At 36.6% G+C, this 18,652-nt stretch overlaps 1 long non-coding RNA gene across 1 annotated transcript; it reads left to right on the top strand.

Annotated features, from left to right (window-relative positions):
- The first annotated feature begins 2,907 nt into the window (after positions 1–2,907).
- LOC134848038 (uncharacterized) lies at positions 2,908–10,431 on the top strand. Its single transcript, XR_010162886.1, has 2 exons — positions 2,908–3,141; positions 9,734–10,431. It is a non-coding gene; the product is annotated as an uncharacterized LOC134848038 (long non-coding RNA).
- The last annotated feature ends 8,221 nt before the right edge of the window (positions 10,432–18,652 follow it).

The raw sequence follows: 18,652 nt of genomic DNA, 5'->3' as shown, positions 1-18,652 counted from the left end.
ATTTTGAGGGGGGAGCGCGCGCCGAAAAAACGCATTTTTTGGTAAACGCCTTTTTTGGCCTGTTTTTTCAAAATTTTGCCTGCATCGCAGAAATTTCGGCCAAAATACGGTATTTGTAGTGCTTTGGGAGAGCTCAGAAAATCAATTTAGTCGAAAAAAAGTCAACAAAATTTTTGTAATTTTGCCCCCCCCCCTTCGAGAAATTTTTTGAATATCCGCCCCCCCTCGAGAAAATCCTAGATCCGCCCCTGGCCGCCAGGGTTACTTTTTCGACCCAAACTCGAAATAGTGGCATATCGGTAAAGACAAGCGAAGTTAATACTGTACGTAGAAATACGCTAGATTTCAACCAATTTGATGCCAATATGTCCAATTATGTTTTCTTGTTAGAAATTGTTTTTTTTCTTCTAATTGTTATCTTCTTGAGTTATAATAAAGTTTGGGCCGAAAAAGTTAAAACACCCGGAGCCGTTGCAATCAGAATGAATTGAATGTGACTATAATTTATCGTTTTTGTAACATCTATGCAAGCAATGTAGTTAGATTCTCTCAGATTTATACACAAATACATTACTTGAATCTTCTTCTATCATTTAGCATTTAATCCTGTAATAAGGATGACGAGATTGAAAGGCTTATGCCAGAAAAAAGTTTAGGGAAGGAACAGATTTAAAATTTACCGAACAAAAAATTAATTGGAAAAATAATTAACTTAAATATTCCTTCAAAACTAAGGAGGATAGTAATGAATGAATTCTTTGACATGGTGTTTTGAAACCTTATTTATACATGTGTTAACTTACTAACTATGTAATAAAGAACGGTTGATTTAAACCAGGAAGCGTAGAGTATTCCAACCATGCACAACAGATTATATTCTTACTTTGAAAATTTATCCCTTTTATACAACAAACAATTCGGCTTTAGAACCAAACATAGTACAATAGATGCAGTAGCTGAATTGACAGAAAATCTAAGAATGAGAAGTCATACAAATGAAATTTATAGTTTTTTCTTGGATCTTAGGAAAGCCTTTGATACTCTCGATCATCAAATACTACTAAATAAACTGGAATCTTATGGTATAAGAGGAAATTGTAACCGGTGGTTTCAGACCTACTTATTTGAACGGACTCAACGAGTGTTAGTAAATGGACAATTCTCTGATTGGAAGAAAATAACATGCGGTGTTCCTCAAGGCTCGATACTGGGACCTTTGCTTTTCCTAATTTACGTAAATGACCTTCCATCAGCATGCAAATCAGTTGAAGTAACACTATTTGCAGATGACACCAACCTGACGGCAATTGGTTGCCAAATAACTCAAATTAGAGAAGATATTGGCAAGCTGGATCGTTGGCTTCTCGCCAACAAGTTAATAGTTAATAGTGATAAAACAAATCAAATGAATATAAAAAGTGCTTCCAATTATCGCTTCAAGCTTAATTCTTCTAACATTATACTAAAACCCGTATGCAAATATCTAGGAATTTATATAGATTGTAAGTTATCTTATCAAACTCATATTAATAATGTTAAAATGAGACTCGGTAAACAATGTGGTATTATATCAAAACTGAGGCATTACGTGCCGCTTTCACAATTACTAGAATACTACAGAAGTAATGTTGTTCCTATAATACAATACGGAATTCTGATTTACGGTTGCTGCAGTCGAAGTTCACTGGAGTGTTTATTTCTTTTACAAAAGAAAATAATTAAATTTATGTTCTTTCGAAAGAAAATGTACTCCTGTAATGACATTTTTCTTAAATACAATTTTCTATCGGTTTTCGAATTGCATGTATACGAATTGCTCAAATTTGTTCTGCGCTCAATTAATTCCTTTCATTCAGAGAGTTTCCTTAACAATTTGTTTGTTTTTAATAATCGGCAGAGACAAACAAGAAACTCAAAATACAATTTACTATTAGAACCTCTTTGCAAGAAAAGATTTGAACGTTTTTCTATCCGATATCGTGCTTGCAAGCTTTTTAACTTATTGAGACTGCAAAATATAATTCCTGAAAATATTGAAAGTTTTTCTGAGACAAAAGTAAAAGTGTTTTACCATAATTTCAAAAATACATTTTTGTTGCAAAACGACGAACTAACAAAACTTATCTACGATTTGTAGTACTTTTTCCCTTTTTCCTTTTTTCTTTAAAATGATTATCGTTGGTTAAATGCTACCAGGCAACTGCTCTAGCTTCCGATTCTCGTGCTAAAATATGAAGCTCTAAATCCTTGTAGTTCAGGAGATATGGCCATTTTTACGATTTTTCGAAAAATATTAAACACTTAGTAAAAAAAAAAAAAAAAAGAAAAGAAAAGGAAAGGAGAAGGGGAAAAGAAGAGAAAAAAGAAAAAAATTATTTTTCTTAAAAATTATTTTAAAACTCACCTGCGACCGTGAACCTGGTTGTCTTAAGTTAAAGTTGATGGGCTCTTTCAGTAACGCCAACAAAAAATCTTAACTTACGGAAGAAAACCTACTTCAAAACTTTTTTTTTTTTTTTTTTTTTTTTTTTTTTTTTTCAAATTTCGTTTTTTTTTTTTTTCATTAAATATTAGTGTTAAATCGTTATGTTTGAACAACTTAAGGGTAGACCCTGGAGGACCTTTAGGTCCCGTTGTCTATCCTCTCTAAGTCGCATCATTTAACTTAAATTATAAATATATTCAATGTTGTATTTAATGCTGACTAGAGAAATAAATTCTTTCTTTCTTTCTATGTTGAAAAATCAATGGAAAAAATTGCAAACGAAAAATATAACATTTTCTAAAGAATAAACTGTCGATTTCGCTGATTATACTGTAAAATTGGTCTTAGTGGTGGTCCTGCTTGAAAAAAAAACATCCGAATCCGATTTTTGGTGTTCGGGTTAGAACAGCAATGATATGTATCCGTTGTCTCGATAAGGACGGCTGACTAAATCGCGCATGATTAAATGTGCAAGTGGATTTTATTACGGGAGAATTAGTGCCAGACCTTTTTGATAAAGTTTCATCACATTTTAAGGAGTGATGGCTGGAACTCGAAGCGTAGACAGCGTTGTTAGTATCTGGGACGCAGTGATATATTATCTCCTCCAAACTCGAAGATTGTTATCCTACTCGGCGGAACCACTAGAGAGTCAGGTAATGAAAAATTTGCATGCATTTTTGATTACATTCTTTTTGTAAAGAGATGATTAGTTGTCAATTCGGGAGTTCAGATGGAAAAATTTATTAGCGTTGGAAAGGCTGACGGAAAGGCCTACTAACTGCTGTGCCCTGAATCGAAAGAACTTGAAGATTTGATGCCGTAGGTGGCTTTTTTTGGCACCATTAAATAAATCTCTGAATAGAAAACAAAATAATTATTCGAAAACAATGGGCAAGTTATGAGAAGACCGACGCCGCCATTCCCCCGAGGAGTAGAAGAAATCTAAATTTTTAATCTAATTTACAACTGCATTAATTTCTATATTTAAATTGAGGCGAGTATTTTTGCCGATAAAAGGATTTTTTAATGAGTTTGAAGTCATATTAGAAGTAATTATATTCTCTTAAATGTCAAGCTATAATTTCGAACCAACAATACGCGGTGAGAAGCAGACCAGATATATGATAGAGAAGAGTAGATTTGAAGTTCACGTTCTAATTGACAGGAATGTTCATGTTCCTGCTACTGGAGTTATCGCTAAAAAGCTATTTAAAAGGCGAATCCAGACTTTTTGTGTTCTTGTAGTTTTTCGGGCGTTCATTGGATACTTAATGGATATTTACACAAGCAAAGCTTGTGTGATAGTATGAACTCTTTTTTTTCCAACCTAAGTAGCAAATAAAAGAGTTCATTATGGAAGTGATCTTTTATTGCAGTTGTGTATACGATCAATAACCAGCTAATGCTAATAACCAGCGATCATTAAGTACAGCGAATGCTAAGGATATTAACAATGACTATTATATATAATTAGCACTTTAGCTTCAAGGTATCATGGATCTGTAGCGTAGAGGTAGGAAAGGAGACCCGCAACAAAATAAGAGGGTTCGAACCTGGGCAGGGTTGGATGTTTTTAATTAACTTTTTCGTATACTAGTTAAAATGCGTCCGTTCTATAAGTTGAGGCATGTTAGTTGGGTAGATTTCTTTTTTTTTCTCAAATTGATTGGTACTGCTAATGCGTCATAATAGGCTTGCGTCACTTAGCAATTATATAGACTCATAATTGGCGTGCGTTTAAGAAATTTTGTAGACGCGAAGTTTTACTCATTCAGTTTTTCGCAGTACCGTTGTCGGGCATATCTTTGCTTGTGTATGCAAAGTGCAACTTTGCCTGTGTGTAAAACAAAAAAACAATCACAAGTACGAAAATAGATTCATTAAATCATAGCAATTATAAAATCAGAGATGGATAAATCCAATCCTCTAGTCATCATTAAGTCTGTGCAGCAAAATTTCAGATGTGGCTTTCTCGACAGGGACAATTATCATGCGCCAAAGACCGAAATTCTGAACAAAAAAAAACGCTTGAAACTGTCTGAATTTATTGCTTATTTCTTTCGAGTTTTGAGCTCTGATTGGTTGAAATTTTTTGGCGTATTCGGTCCTTATCGCACGAGGGGTTGCCCGTTCTCGAGAGTCAGAAGCGATGTCGGCACATACCACACTTGAGCATTTTCTCAGTTTATTATGGTGCTATGTTATTGAGCATTACCCTTGCGATGAGTGAGGGTATTGCCCAGTACTAGACTTTTACGTAAATAACTTTGTTCGCATGATAACTTGTTGGAGTTGGTGGACATCTCCAGATCTTTACTTCCGGCAACCAGCAGACACATTTTGAGCATAATGGTATTTTAAATACCCGTTTTATTTACACATGCGCAGCGTAGCATTATATTATGAAGTCTACTTTTTCCATTGCAAGTTGCAATTAAAAGTTCTCATTTAGTGGCACTTTCACAGCAAAGGCATCATATCTGGTTTACTTTGCTGCATTCGCATTATATGTTTGTATCGGGTTTATTGGTGGCTTGTTTTTACAATTGCGAAGCGACTTTATTAGTACGAACCTTCTTTTTTCTTCCAACGTAAGTCGCAAATATTGGAGCCAATTTTTGGACAGCTTTACAGCTTTTTCATAGCATAAGCTTTGACATTCGAATAGTAATAAGTTAACAGTTTATTCTTTTTTAATTCATCAAATGAACCGAAAAAAGTGATTTGTTTCAAACTACATAACAAAAATAAAAACTCGATTTCAGAAACTTTCCAACTCACTATCTCCCAATTTTTGAAACGCATAATTTATACATAAGGTGGCTTATCTTTTGCGATTTGTTGCATACAAAGCGTGGATGCCTTCAGTTTATTACATCCCGAGTTTTTACTTGCAAAATTGTGTCTATTTGTATTTGGTGCCACTTTTGCTGAATGGCTTTGGCAATTTATTAGCATATGTAGCTGCTTTATTTGTGACTTTTGCTTGTCGGTTGTTAAGCTTGCGTGGCTGAGTGTATAGTGCATGAGAGTAAAAACCCTTGGATTGCAGTAGGTCGCAGATTAGAATCCTACACGTAGCCGAGTTTTCGCTAATTCGAGGCTTATTGCTACTTTTTCTTATTTCACTTGATAGCTGCTTTTTGGTCGTGTTATCGCAAGTATTTGCGAAGCGCTGCTTTGCCTCCGTGTTGAAGATTGCTAGGACTTGTGACTTTTATTCTCGAGACCGGGATTCTTTTCTTCATAATTTAGCAAAACTTTTATGAGTTTAGCCCACTTTTTCTTCTTTTTTTTTTTACTTTTCCAGAGCTTTAGTCGTTTTCTTGCTGGTCTTTGTGTTGTTCAGCTTTGTCTCGTCGAATTTGTTTGTTTGTAAATTACCAGCTCTGATTTTTTTAAAATATAAGTTCAGTTTTTCGTTTTCTGTTTTTTTTTCGGCTCAATGTTTTTCATGAATTTCTTCTGCATAAATGGCTACGCTCAATTTATTTAAACAAAAAGCTATGATTCTCGGAAATGTCAACTTCTAGATTTTTTGGCCGTTTTTTGTACTTTTCTCGATAACCACGATGCCAAATCTGATATCATAGGTTTAATAGACACCGCAGGTGGTTGGAAGCTCAGCGTAACAATTTGCTACTCAGATTTCTTTTTAGAAAAAAATTATGGCCTTCAAATAAGTGAAAGTGTAAAACTTTGACTGTTTTTGGACGTTTTTTTTTCTACCCGAGAATTACCTTGCCATTTCTCAGGCTAAGTTTTCAATCGCGGAACCGCTTTTGGGAATCTTCTCTACTTAACCGGCCACGACTTGCTTTTAGCAGAAAAACTTTACGGATTTCGGAAGGTCAAGTTTTTGAACTTTAAGAATGAAAGTTTCAATCGGGGTTAGCGGTTGCGCAAATTTTCCTGCAGAAAAGTTTACTTTTTAATTTTTTGGAATTTTAATCGCTGGAAAAATTACAAAATCTTATAAAAATTTCACTCCTCTCACTTTTTTAGAGATACAACTAAGGTTTTGGGCAAAGTTCAAGTTTTGAAATTACGCTTTTCGTTCCGAATCAGTACAACAATTTCAAAAGTTATCAGGCTCGTGCATCCAGTTTTAGCTGGGCCCTACGTGTCCTTCATCGAGACATACGAAAATGTTGGTTCACCTTGTTCTTTTTCAACCTTTATCTTTTTTTTCGACTTATGTTTTTTTATGATTGTGTTGTATCGCAAGTGGTGCGAAGCTCCGCTTCGCCACTGTGAGAAATGTTTTTTTTTTGTATGAGAAGTGTTATTTATATAGTTTTGTGAATTTCGAAGAGGTTTTTGTCGGTTGTTAGGTGTTGCACATTTGCAGAAATTTAAATTTTTAATGGTTTTGGATCTTTTTTTGGTTGAGGTGGACTCATTTTTGTCCTTAGTTTTTTTCTTTGATTTCAACTGTCAGGTGAATATGCTTTGCGATGAATAGTGCCATGACGTTCCAATTATGAGGTGGGTTTGCCCTTATGATTTTTATACCCTGAATCGAATGCCTTATAACCAGGAGGTCCTTATTTCGAATCCCATTTCGACTTAACCATTCCAAAGCCTGTTTTCTTGAACAGTTTAGTGCTTATTGTTCTGACCATTTGAAGAATGAGAGGAACGTTGTATTGGGTGTGTTAGTTTTTTTATGTTTTCCGTGTTAAAACAGCTATCACAATTAGTCATCGGAGAGATGGGAGTGATCTATGATATTAAAGCCCTTTCAGTCGTGATTCGAAGGACATTTAAAAAATTTCAAAATTTTTTCTCATTTTCGAGAAAAACCGGTTTGAAATTCTTGAATTTTCGTCTGAATTCGAGATAGTAAAGCGATTTGGGTAATCAAAAGTTGAAAACATTTTTTAAAACATTCAATTTTTTTTAATGTTTTTTATTTGTTTTTCTTGTCATTTAAAAAAAAATCCTGTTGTCCGGTTTGCATATATTACATTGACTGTCGAATATGCCTACATTAAAGTTTTACGTCAGATTCTTTGATCACACCACGCAGAAAAAACGTCACTAATTAAGAGTAATGAACGTAGTGAAGACTCGTATATAGGTCTTGGTGATTATTTTTTTTTAAAGTTAAAAGTCTTATAATGCTCTAATAACTTCAGATGTGCTATAAAAACCTTAACTCTTGGTCAGGTTTTCTCAAGTTGGGGAAATGTTATCAAAAAAGCGCCAATGATCAATTGTTCTAGAAATTAAAAGAGCATAAAGGGCATCTATCTTTTTTCTTTGAAATTCGAAAGTTGAGATTTTTCAAGAAAAGTCAGTGCAGCGTTTTTTTTTTGTTTTCTTGCGTTAAAAATTCTTTTCCAAATGTCAGTTGGCTATGTTCAAAATTTTTTTCAAAAACTTTTTTTGTGTGTAATTTTTTAAAGACTATGGTCGGAACATTTTGTGCTACTTGCACAGTAACCGGCTATCCTTGTTGTATTTTTGTAAAGCTCCGTTGCCTATTCTTTGCAAGGTACAGCGTCGCCTCGATGTTTTTCTCACATTGAAATATAGGATTTATAAATTTATACTAGTTTCTTTAATTGCTTCATTGATATCGCAAAGTATCATTCTTGTAGATTTGTGAACTTAGTTGTGGATTTCGTGTGGTAATATGTGCTAAGCAAATAAATAAAATGAAATTTTGAATAATTTCTTTTTGTTGTTTATTTAGGTTTACTCGACTTTAGACAGATTTTTAAACAATAAAAGGCGAGTAACTAATGCATTAGTGTACAAACGGTAGTGTACAAATGAAAAGTAGAAAACTTGCCTTTCATTGTGGAAAAATATTCAAAAGAAACTACTTTCTAAATAATGAATCATGGAAATAACCTTTTCTAATCGTAGGAAATCAAAATTAAAGTTTGTGGCGACCAAAGAAATGTAGTGCATAAGTTTAAACCTGATAGTTTTTTTTCTATGAAGCGTTTGCTTATATGCGTGTAAATGTCATTATTTTAAGCGGTTGGCCCGTGATTATTTTTTTTGATAAGCACTTAAACGATCTCAGTGAAAGTGTAAGTGCAATTTTAATTAGTTAAATTATGTTTGTAAGGTTTGTTGGCGTTTTTTCGTCTTTTTAACCCTTAGGTACTTGTTAATGGTTATTTTAATGACTGCCTAAAAAGGCCATTGGGGCAAAGTTGCTATAAAGTGTTTATTCTTTTTTCTCATCTCCTATTGGTTAAAAAAGAGCGCCTTGTCAACCTCTCTTTTGGAAGTTTCAGTTTTAAACAGTATTTAGGAACTTGATATTATTTATTCGGGCAATCGCACTGAGATCTGCGCCTCTGCACTAAATTCTAAAATGTTTGTTACTTTGGTTTTTTCAGCTATTTTTTTACTGACATGGCTCGAAACAAAAACCTGAAATCAAATGCCTCGAATGAATCGCCTCCAGTTTTTTCTTGCTTAGACTATTCTGAATCCAGGAAATCAAAAATGTCCGTCGTGAAACCGTTTTTGCTTATAGTTTACATTGCATTCTTTAGTTTACCAAATTTCACCATGGTATCGGCCATTTATATTCCGAAATGGTACTCAGATTATATGCAGTCACGTGATTTACGAACAAAACAGTTTCTTCAACTGAATACAGCACTTCAAAATGGTTTGTTTTTTCTAATGGGGTTCAATCAAAAGTCAAAATTCAGTATAACGTTCTCTGTAATTTTGTAAATAAGCACAGAAAGTTTCAAGCCTTAGCTGTGTTATATTTGCTCAAAATTCTGTTTGAAAATTGCCGAAATTATAAATTTGTCAAAAAATTTTTTTATTATCCGAATAGCGTCTGATAAGTAATTTAAACTGAAACCTCGTGCTGTCATCTATAATTTAATGAGGCGGGTGGGGGAATGCGATGCATTACTCTCTTGACTTTTTTTCTGAAGAGCTCCATTTAAAGAATATGTTTCTTCAATTTCAGTCAAAAAATGTAGAAGAGTTTTTCGAATCTAATTTCAGTTTTATCTCAAATTTTTCCTCTGACAAGGAAAATATTCCTGAAATTACGCCAAGAAGGAAAGTCAAGCCTTGATAATATTTTTCATTTTTTGAAATTTTTTTCCGTTGTTTTTGTTGATTATTAAATAGTCTTATCTCAACTCAATTTGTAATTTGCGTTCTATTTATGCTTAAATATGATTCAATTTTTTCTTAAGGGACAGACTCTGTTTTAGTTGTCATTTCAAAAGCTTACAGAGTTTTTGTTTTCAGTGTATTCTTCACCGGAAGTTGAATTTGGAGCCAAACCAAAGTCATCTATTTCCCCATTGTCTCCGTTGTTGAAAAAATCATTTCGAGACATCATCTTCCGTCATCCTAGAGCCAAATTCCAATCCTATGAGTACGATGAACCGACATCCTCAAAAAATAACCAGGAGCAGCAGCGAGTACTTAAACAGGCGCCGACCAAGACCAAAACGGAACTGATGAAAGAGTTTGTGAAAGTTGTTCACGGCCTGACTGGACTCGCAAGTAGGCAAAATTCCCAACTCTCCGATCATCATTTGCAAGATTCGAAAATTCTGAGCCCGAGTTTCAAGAATGACGTGGAACCACAGCTAGGAAATATTGGAGTTGGGAATGCTATACGTGAGCTTGGAGATCCTGCAAATACAGGTTTCTTTGGTGCACTTGGACCGACTACTGACTTTCAGGGACTGCGAAAGAGAGAAGCAGCGGTCACTGATTACGGTTATAAAGAACGTCTCTCCCGAATGACCCGCAAATGATGATGTCCATGCATCATTAGAAACATATCAATGCAACGCAAAGAAGCATATGCGTCTCAGATCAAATGACAACTATTCAGAGATATGAAGGATCCTGATAAAAAAAGTCAATTGCTATTACAATTCAAAGCTAAATCAATGTTTCAAATGAGACCAAAATGAATTTAGATTTGAATTCAATTTTATTTGGACCTCAGTAGGATCTAGTAATTTCAAATTTTCGAAATTGATCACTCATATACTTTACTTTTATTCGTTTATTCCCCTTGCGCACTGAAATACCGGTTGAAAAATTGCTAGTCGAATTAAATAGTCACTTCAATGGGACAAATCGGCTAGTCTATTTCAATTTCTTATGATTATTTGGGCACTTAAAGATTTGGATTGATTGAATGGCCGCGCTCTCAAAAAAGACGTTAAATGAAAGAATAATCAAAATAAGCAAGGATATGCTTACTAGCTTACAGAGTCCAATGTTTGGACTTCGCTAAAGATTATTTGATTATTCACTTTTGTTTAGAAGAAAAAACTTATAAAATATCAGCTAAGCCTTGTTTGTAATTATCAGAAATAATTTTGATTTACAGCATCTGGAGTTTCGCAGGGTTGCGCTAGATTGCATGCTCGATTTTCCTTTTCTGTCGACAAGTCTTTTCTTTTCAATTTGAAAGGAGGAAATATATGCAGCATATAGAATGTTTTTAAGCTTTAAGTTCCAAAGTGAGATATGTCCTACTTAAGGACAAAACCAATGTAAACAGGGAAGCTAGAAAATTTTGAGCAGTTATCCCAAATAATGTTGGTGTGATGTTCCTTAAATAGTTAAATAATCAAAAAAAGGTCCGCCTCAGGGACTGACATGTTGTTATATTTGATTTTAAATGATCTTAGTAATTAGTATATTTAGTTTATTAGAAACTATTAAAAATAACTTTCAAGTAACTGATACGGTCATTGTCCGAATTGGTTTTTTATTAATAAATAAGACCTAGCGGGTTTTTATTTGAAATTCAATCCAAGTTTTTGATTTTGACGGTTTTTTGAACTCTAATACAAGCGGAAGTTTGTGGCGAACATGCACCATGTGACAACAGATAAAAGTTTTTGAGCTATATGGGGGGGGGGGGGGGGGGGTTAGTCCTGACGTTTTTCAATTCAAAAATTTTTTTCAAACCGTTTCTTTTTTATACACTTGCGTTAGAAACTTTGCTCAAATGACTCATTTCCTCTGAGATCCCAAACCAGTCAAAAGATTTACACCTAGAGAAAAATTTCTTACAATTTTGCAATTAAATATCCGTTTTGATCAAAATACTTTTTTAAATTCTGTTGTAAATTTGCCAAAACGAGTAAATAAATTTTCCTTCTTTTAAAGGTTTCATCGGTGTTCGTTATATCGGCTCAGCCATCTAAATATGCGTCGTTTGTAAGCCGTAACCCCTCACTAGGTCCCTTATACACTCTATTTCGAAAATACAGGCCCAAAGAGGGTGGATGTCTCCTCATAGCAATAGATGAATCCGTACAATACGAAAAAGTACATTTAAATGTCGACGGAACACTAGAGGCTATGTGTATATCAGTTGTAGCCAGTAAGTCGAAACTTCCTAGTAATTTTCGTATCCCCCCTAGATCTAGTTGTCCCCCCAGTTATACTGCGTTCCTTACTCTCTTGGCGACGCTCTTGTACTCGGGGATGCAAACGCCCACTCTTCCCTCTGGAATTCAGATTAAGAAGAAGATCAACGTGGTCAAGTGCTCTCAAATGAAATAACTGAACCCACTTACGCCTCCCTAAATGATGATACCCAAACTAGAGTACCTTTTAATTCTTTATCCTCTGATGCACAATTCTCCTCCCCTGTTATCTCCCTAGCATCGTAGAGCCTTTTACTTTCTGCGTCCTGGACCCCAATTAATTCTCTAGGCTCCGACCAGCTCCCTATACTTATCGAACTACCTCTAGATAACAGCATACACTTTTTTCCGAAAAAGACATTCATTAACTTCCTCAGGGCTGATTGGCGGCAATTTACCGAGATTGAGTCGGGTTGCCTTGCCTCGAGGTTTCTTTCTTCAAATACGACCGGAGAGAAATTCTTTCGGGATCTGGAACTGAGGGCAGCACGCCACCACATCCCCGCCGGGCGCCACCGCCATTACACCCCGACTCTTTCTCCAGTCTGCCTCTCTTGCTGCTGAAACAGATTTCGGTCGCCACAATAATGAGCCCATGGAACCTACACAGCACAATCGTTTCACTCCTTCCCAACTGAATTCCCAACTCCTCAATCAGACAGCGAAAGACAAGAGAAACAAATGGCGTGAAATTCCTCCAGACTTGTGATTACCGCACTGGCGCCAGAAAATTCTGGATAATGGTACGCTCCCTAAACGGATCCAGACGTGTGGTAGGAAGGCACCCCTATTCAGTTTGAATCAAAAACAATCTCTACAGACATAGCCAAGGCTTTTAGTTAACAGTTTACAAATGCCAGGTCAGATAAGCTACTCCGGAAAACTACACGCAAAATAGCCAAGCTCACCCTGTTAGATTACACCACTTTCTCCCCCCTACAAACTAAACAAGCCATTGCGGACAGCAAACCCTCGCGAGCTCTTGGTCTGGATGGCTTTTGCAACATTCACTTAAAACACCTCGGACTCCTAACTCTTGAATTTTCAACCCTTCTTTTCAATATGCCGCTGTCTGAAAATATTATCCCTTAAGTGTGGAAAAATTCTAAGATAATCGCCCTGCCCAAACCCGAAAAGGACCAAAAATTATCCAATTCTTATAGGCCCATCTCTTTACTCTGCCCCGCTGTTAAAGTTTTAGAAAGGCTCATTCGCCCTTTTTTTGAACTAAGTATCTCCCTACCGCCACACATCAACATGGTTTTCCTCCTTTCCACTCTACCACTACTGCGCTTTCCACACTAGAATTTTTTTGTCACAGACGGTTTTAATCAAAATCGCCCACCCTCCTGCACCGTTATCGCAACGCTTGACCTCTCGAAGGCTTTTGATATAGTGTGTCATCGTATTCTCGTGGAACTAATTCATAACACACCGCTCCCGAGAGGTATTGTTCGTTGGCTGAGTAACTACTTGAATGGCCGACAAGCCACCATAATTTTTAACAACCAAGAATCCTCCCTCAAAAATAGTTCACAGTGGAGTTTCCCATGGCTCTGTTCTTTTGCCCACTCTTGTTAATTTTTACGTCCATGACGCTCCCACACCCCCCGATAATGTTCGTCTCATATCTTACGCTGACGATTTCCATCCCTTTTCCCAAAGCCCTGATGTAGAGGCAGCATCTCGATCGTTGAACGATTACTTTCGTCATCTTTTTTGTTTTTTCACTTCCAGAAAATTTTCTTTCGAGTCCTCTAAAGGATCAATTAACCATTTTTTTATCGTACAATTAAAATTTTCACAAAACACCCAGTGTAATCTTACAACGAGCCTCTCCCTCTTAACAAAAACCCAAACATTTTAGGAGTTACGTTTGACCCAACCTTATGCTTTGCTGCACACTGTAAAAGGTCCGCTGACAAGGCTCGCCGCAGGATAGATGTCCTGAAAGCGTTGGCAGGATCCTCTTGGGGACAGTCTAAAGAAACCCTCCTCTTAACTTACAAAGCCTTATTACGCCCCATTTTAGATTATGCCTCCCCTGCCTGGTCATATGCCGCCAGTAAAACCTCCATTAATTAACTGCAGGTTACCCAAAATCAAGCCCTCAGAGTTATTACCGGCTCAACACTGCCCATCTGCACAGTGAGGTCGAGATCCTCAATGTTCCAAATCACCACCCTCTTTTAACCTCTCAGTTTTTTATCTCGTCATACCGCTCCCATCACCCAAATAATTTTTACCACCCACACCCCATACCTCCACGTCAAGTTCTACAAGTTCTACCCACACCCCATACCTCCACGATTTTAAGCGCTTTTAAAGAAGATACGCACTCCGTTCTAACTAATCTTAATCCTTCACTCAATCTTAATAACCCAGAAGAAGTTTTTACTTTCAGTTTTAACCACCACAAGTCCCTTTTAAATCACAACCACACAAATCTAGTAACCAAGTTTCTCGCAGAAATCCCTCCCTCTGAAGTAATTTGTATACCGCCCCATAAGGTCGGCCCCACAGAAAAATTCTCCCAAGAACTACCCGCTGTAAACTCTCCCAACTCCGGTCTGGCTACAACCGGCTTTTAAACACCACTAGACAACCAAGTTTCGCCACTATGCCCGGACTGTCACCTAGCACCACACACTAGTTGCCACATTTTTAACTGCCCCAAGAATCCCTCCCCACTCACTCCCGCAGACCTGTGGCTTAGGTCGGTGGAAGTTCCGAAGCCTGGAGACGGACGAGCCCAACCCGACCAACATGGGCTAATGAAAGAAAAAGGCCAAATGCCTTTGAAATGCGAAATTTTTTTTAAAGGTGTGCACAGTGCATGGAAAATGGCTTGAATTACTTTTTCAGTTTTTCTGTGTTTTGGCTTTGATCTCAATTTTTTTTCAGCTTCTCCAATTTACTAAATCAGTTTTTCGAATTTGGTTGGCAGTGATTACTCTGTTGGAACATCCTGTTGCATGAAAACTGGAGAACTTTCTTTCGGCTTGGTTACAACTTGTTCTCTCAAACGGGAAATCTAAGTAAGCCACAAAATGCTTGTGCAATGAAAGAAAATCTACACCTTAAATTGACAAGTGGAGTTTCTGTGATATTTCTGTCTGTTATTTTTTTAACTGCTGATGTGCGTAGTGATTTTTCACTCATTCGATTTTTTGTTGCGTTTTTGTAGTGAATTTTTCGTGAGACATTTTTTTTTCAAATTGAGCCAGTATATCTGAAAAACCAGTTTATCGTATTATTTTCTGGAAATCGAAATATTTTCATATCGATTTTGTTTTTTGATGAATCTAGACGTTACAATGAGAAATTAACGGAAAGTCAACATTTTATTTCCGTTCTTTTGAATTCTTGGTTGCTTGACAACTGTTTGTTTACGCGTGCAAAAAGCAAGGATGTTGTAACCGGGTACTAGACTTTTTACCCGTAAATAATTTTAATCACAGCGTCTTTAATTTAAAAGGAACTTAGATTTGGTATATCCCTATATTAATAGGGATATACCAAACAAGTATATATAACAAATGTAGTGAAAATGTAGGAGATATGGGTTTTTTGACGATTTGGAAAATTTTTCAGTTTTCTCAAAAATTTCCATTTTTTTCCAGTACAAATAAGAAATTTCGGCTACCCCCTTGCTTGTGTCTACGAATTCTCCTACTCTCTTTTTTATCTTACCCACTTTTTACAGCATTGTTTGTTAGAGAATTTTTGACCGATGTTTATAGGTTTTTTCATTTTCTCAAAAAATACCTTGCCAAATCTGAGATTCAATTGAAAGAGTGGATTGTATGAAGCTCCCCTGCCTAAGCTGCAACGCTCGAACTTTCTTAAACAGAAAGTTTTGGCACTAAGAGAAATGAAAAGTGTGATTTTTTGACTGTTTTGTTTGAATCTTTTTTTGACTTTTACCAAATCAACCCTCCCCTACCTGGGTTCAATCTATAGAACGGGCTGGGAAATTTCTCTTGCACAAACGGATTTGCCCAATTTTCTGCCCAATCAGTAATGGCACGCGGAAAATGAAACTTTTGATTTGTTGAATGTTTTTTGTTTTCTCAAACGCAGCAATCCCAAAGCTAGGATGAAACGTTTAATTTAGGTTGTAGAAATTATCCCTTTGTAAGTGAAGCCGCCCTAATTTTTGTTACAAAAAAATGTCCATCGAGAAGCCAAATTTTTGGATGTTTTTTGTTTGCAAAACTACCCTGCCAAAACTGGTTTCAAGCGTTTAATCGAAACAACACGCTGTGGGAAACCTCTTAAGGCTGTCCAAGTTTTGTTAAGAAAAAGCTAATAGCCGTTTTTTTTGGAAAATTTTCGAATTTTCTCCTCCGAAAACTAAACAGCCAATTCTCAAATTAATTGTTCAAAAAAGGTTTTTGGCTTCTTCGCTGCATAAGCCGTCGCGCGATATTTTTTGAAGAAAAAGTTATAGCTTGCGCAAAAATAAAGTTTGTTAATTTTTGCGACCGTTTTTTGGAAAGTTTTTGACTTGATCACAATCTGTCTTACCAAATCTGAGATTAATTATAATCTGAGGTTTTTTTTCCTGTAGAAGCGGCGACCCTGTTTTTGCTTGTCAGTAAAAATCAGTCAGTATTTCCTTGGAAAATGTCCAATGTCTAAATTTTCACCGTTTTTTTTGCCATTTCTGCAAAATTGTTGACTTCTTGGAAAACACATCGCCAAATCTGAGATCATTGAAAAAACAGGTTATGGGAACTTACGCCGCATGCGTGGCTCATGCAAGTTTAGGTGGTACACGCAAATTGTTCTCAGAAAAGAAGTTTCGAATTATTTTCAACTTGTAACTTATTTCGTACTCCTATTATTTCGAATCGAAATTCGTTCATTTTTGACATTGTATTTTCAAAGGCTGAAAGGTCCTCAGTATTCTTATAGTCATAAATGACCATAACTGAGAGTTAGTTTCACCAAAAAGCAATATTCTTTAAGGGTAGCAGGTTGCCTAGCTACCCACCTTACGAATCCGAGCTTTTTAAAATCACCGGATAAGAACCCTGCCTAAGATTAAATCATAGGATCCACAGGGCTAAAAGCATTGTAGCGGTTACCATTCATGGCAACTTCGGAACAGCCCATTTGTCCACAAATAGCTTTCACAATCATCAGGGATTTCTGTACACAGTCCCCCGCTTCTGGTCTCCACTAACACAGAAAGTTGTACCAATAGTCGTCTCTATCCGACGACCTGCGAGACTACTAATGGCACTTAGTCTGGTTCAAGGCCGTATCCAGACAGGGCAAGCGGAATACAAGCATGTCGAGTGACCCCCAAGGCTTGCGTTTGCCGAAGCAAGGCTCCCCAAGGTTCGCACTTGCGTCTTTGAGCACTGGGCAATGCGGCGTGTGACGTTAGCAGAAATAGCATCGTTTGATGAACCGTCGGTGACATATTGGAAGCCAGTGATCCAATACATGGCGCAGGCAATAGCAAGTACAAATACCCGCCCGACAGCCCAAAAGCTCAGACCAAACCCCAGGATACACCGGGGTAGATCCGATTACTGCGGACCCCACCGCAAAGGACTACACCACTCGAGAAGGTGTCACACTAACTTCTCCAACACTTTCAAAACTAAAAATAAATTTGTCGGTTTTCTCTTTTTCACACAAGTAGATATGTTTTCACTCGATGATTTAAGAGTGGCATGCTGTGTTAATCAGGGGCAGATCTAAGATTTTCTCGAGAGGGCGGATTTTCTGAGCTCTCCCCAAGCACACAAATACCCTATTTTGGCCGAAATTCTGCGCCGCAGGCAAAGTTATGAAAAAACAGGTCAAAAAAGGCGTTTTTGGGTACTTTTTGGAAAATTTTGACAAAAAAAATTGTTTTTTTTTGGCGCGCGCTTCCCCTCAAAATTAGTATATATTGGCGCCGAAGGCCCCTTTAGAAAAATTTTAGGGTCCATCACCAAAACTGGATATCTCAAAATAGTACAAAGGGACCCTTTGGGTCGGCAGGGGGTCAAATCCCTGAGTGAAAAACAGCCGATCCCCCACCCCCCGCCCCCTCCCTAATCCGCCCCAGGTGTTAATCATATCTTTTTGGTGAACATTATTGAAATAACTTCTGCTTTTATTGTATAACTTCTGCTTTTATTGTTTTCGCGTTAATGTTTTTTTGGTTTAAATATTGTTGGCTTGTTATATCGATTTAGTTCGAATTGAGTTTTTGAGACGGATGAGCACTTTGGGTGGTTCTTTGAGTTTTTCCTTATTTCTACTAATGGCTTTCGGCTAGCTCTGACATTCTTTGTTTCTTTTGTGTCGAAAGTGGCCCAAATCTCTGTCTCGCCTTTGCGTAGAGATTTAATTTGCTAAGAATTTGTTCTACAAAGGTGCGTTGATTGAAATCGTTTCGAGGATTTTTGGCTCATCTTCAATGAAAAACAAAATAAATTTAGCAAAATGCTTAAAATAAACTTTAAGAGATTTCATTTGCGAATAATTTGCTCTACAAAAAGTGCTGTTGATTGAAATCGCTTTGAGATTTTTTGGCTTATCTTCATTGAAAAACAAAATAAACTAAGCAAAATTGATTTTCTGTATATATGAAAGCAATTGCACCGCAACTTTAAAATGATAGTTAACGAAATGCGCTGACCTTCTTCAATCCTATCCTGTATAATTATATTAGTTATACGTAAATATTTGTCTAACTTAGCCACCCTGTTATTGGCTTCATCATAACCCCATCATCAGCCCTTTTAAAAATTCACAG

The sequence above is a fragment of the Symsagittifera roscoffensis genome, chromosome 6 (assembly GCF_963678635.1).
Source record: "Symsagittifera roscoffensis chromosome 6, txSymRosc1.1, whole genome shotgun sequence".
NCBI lineage: Eukaryota > Metazoa > Xenacoelomorpha > Acoela > Convolutidae > Symsagittifera > Symsagittifera roscoffensis.
This window is presented reverse-complemented; position numbering and strand designations above follow the sequence as displayed.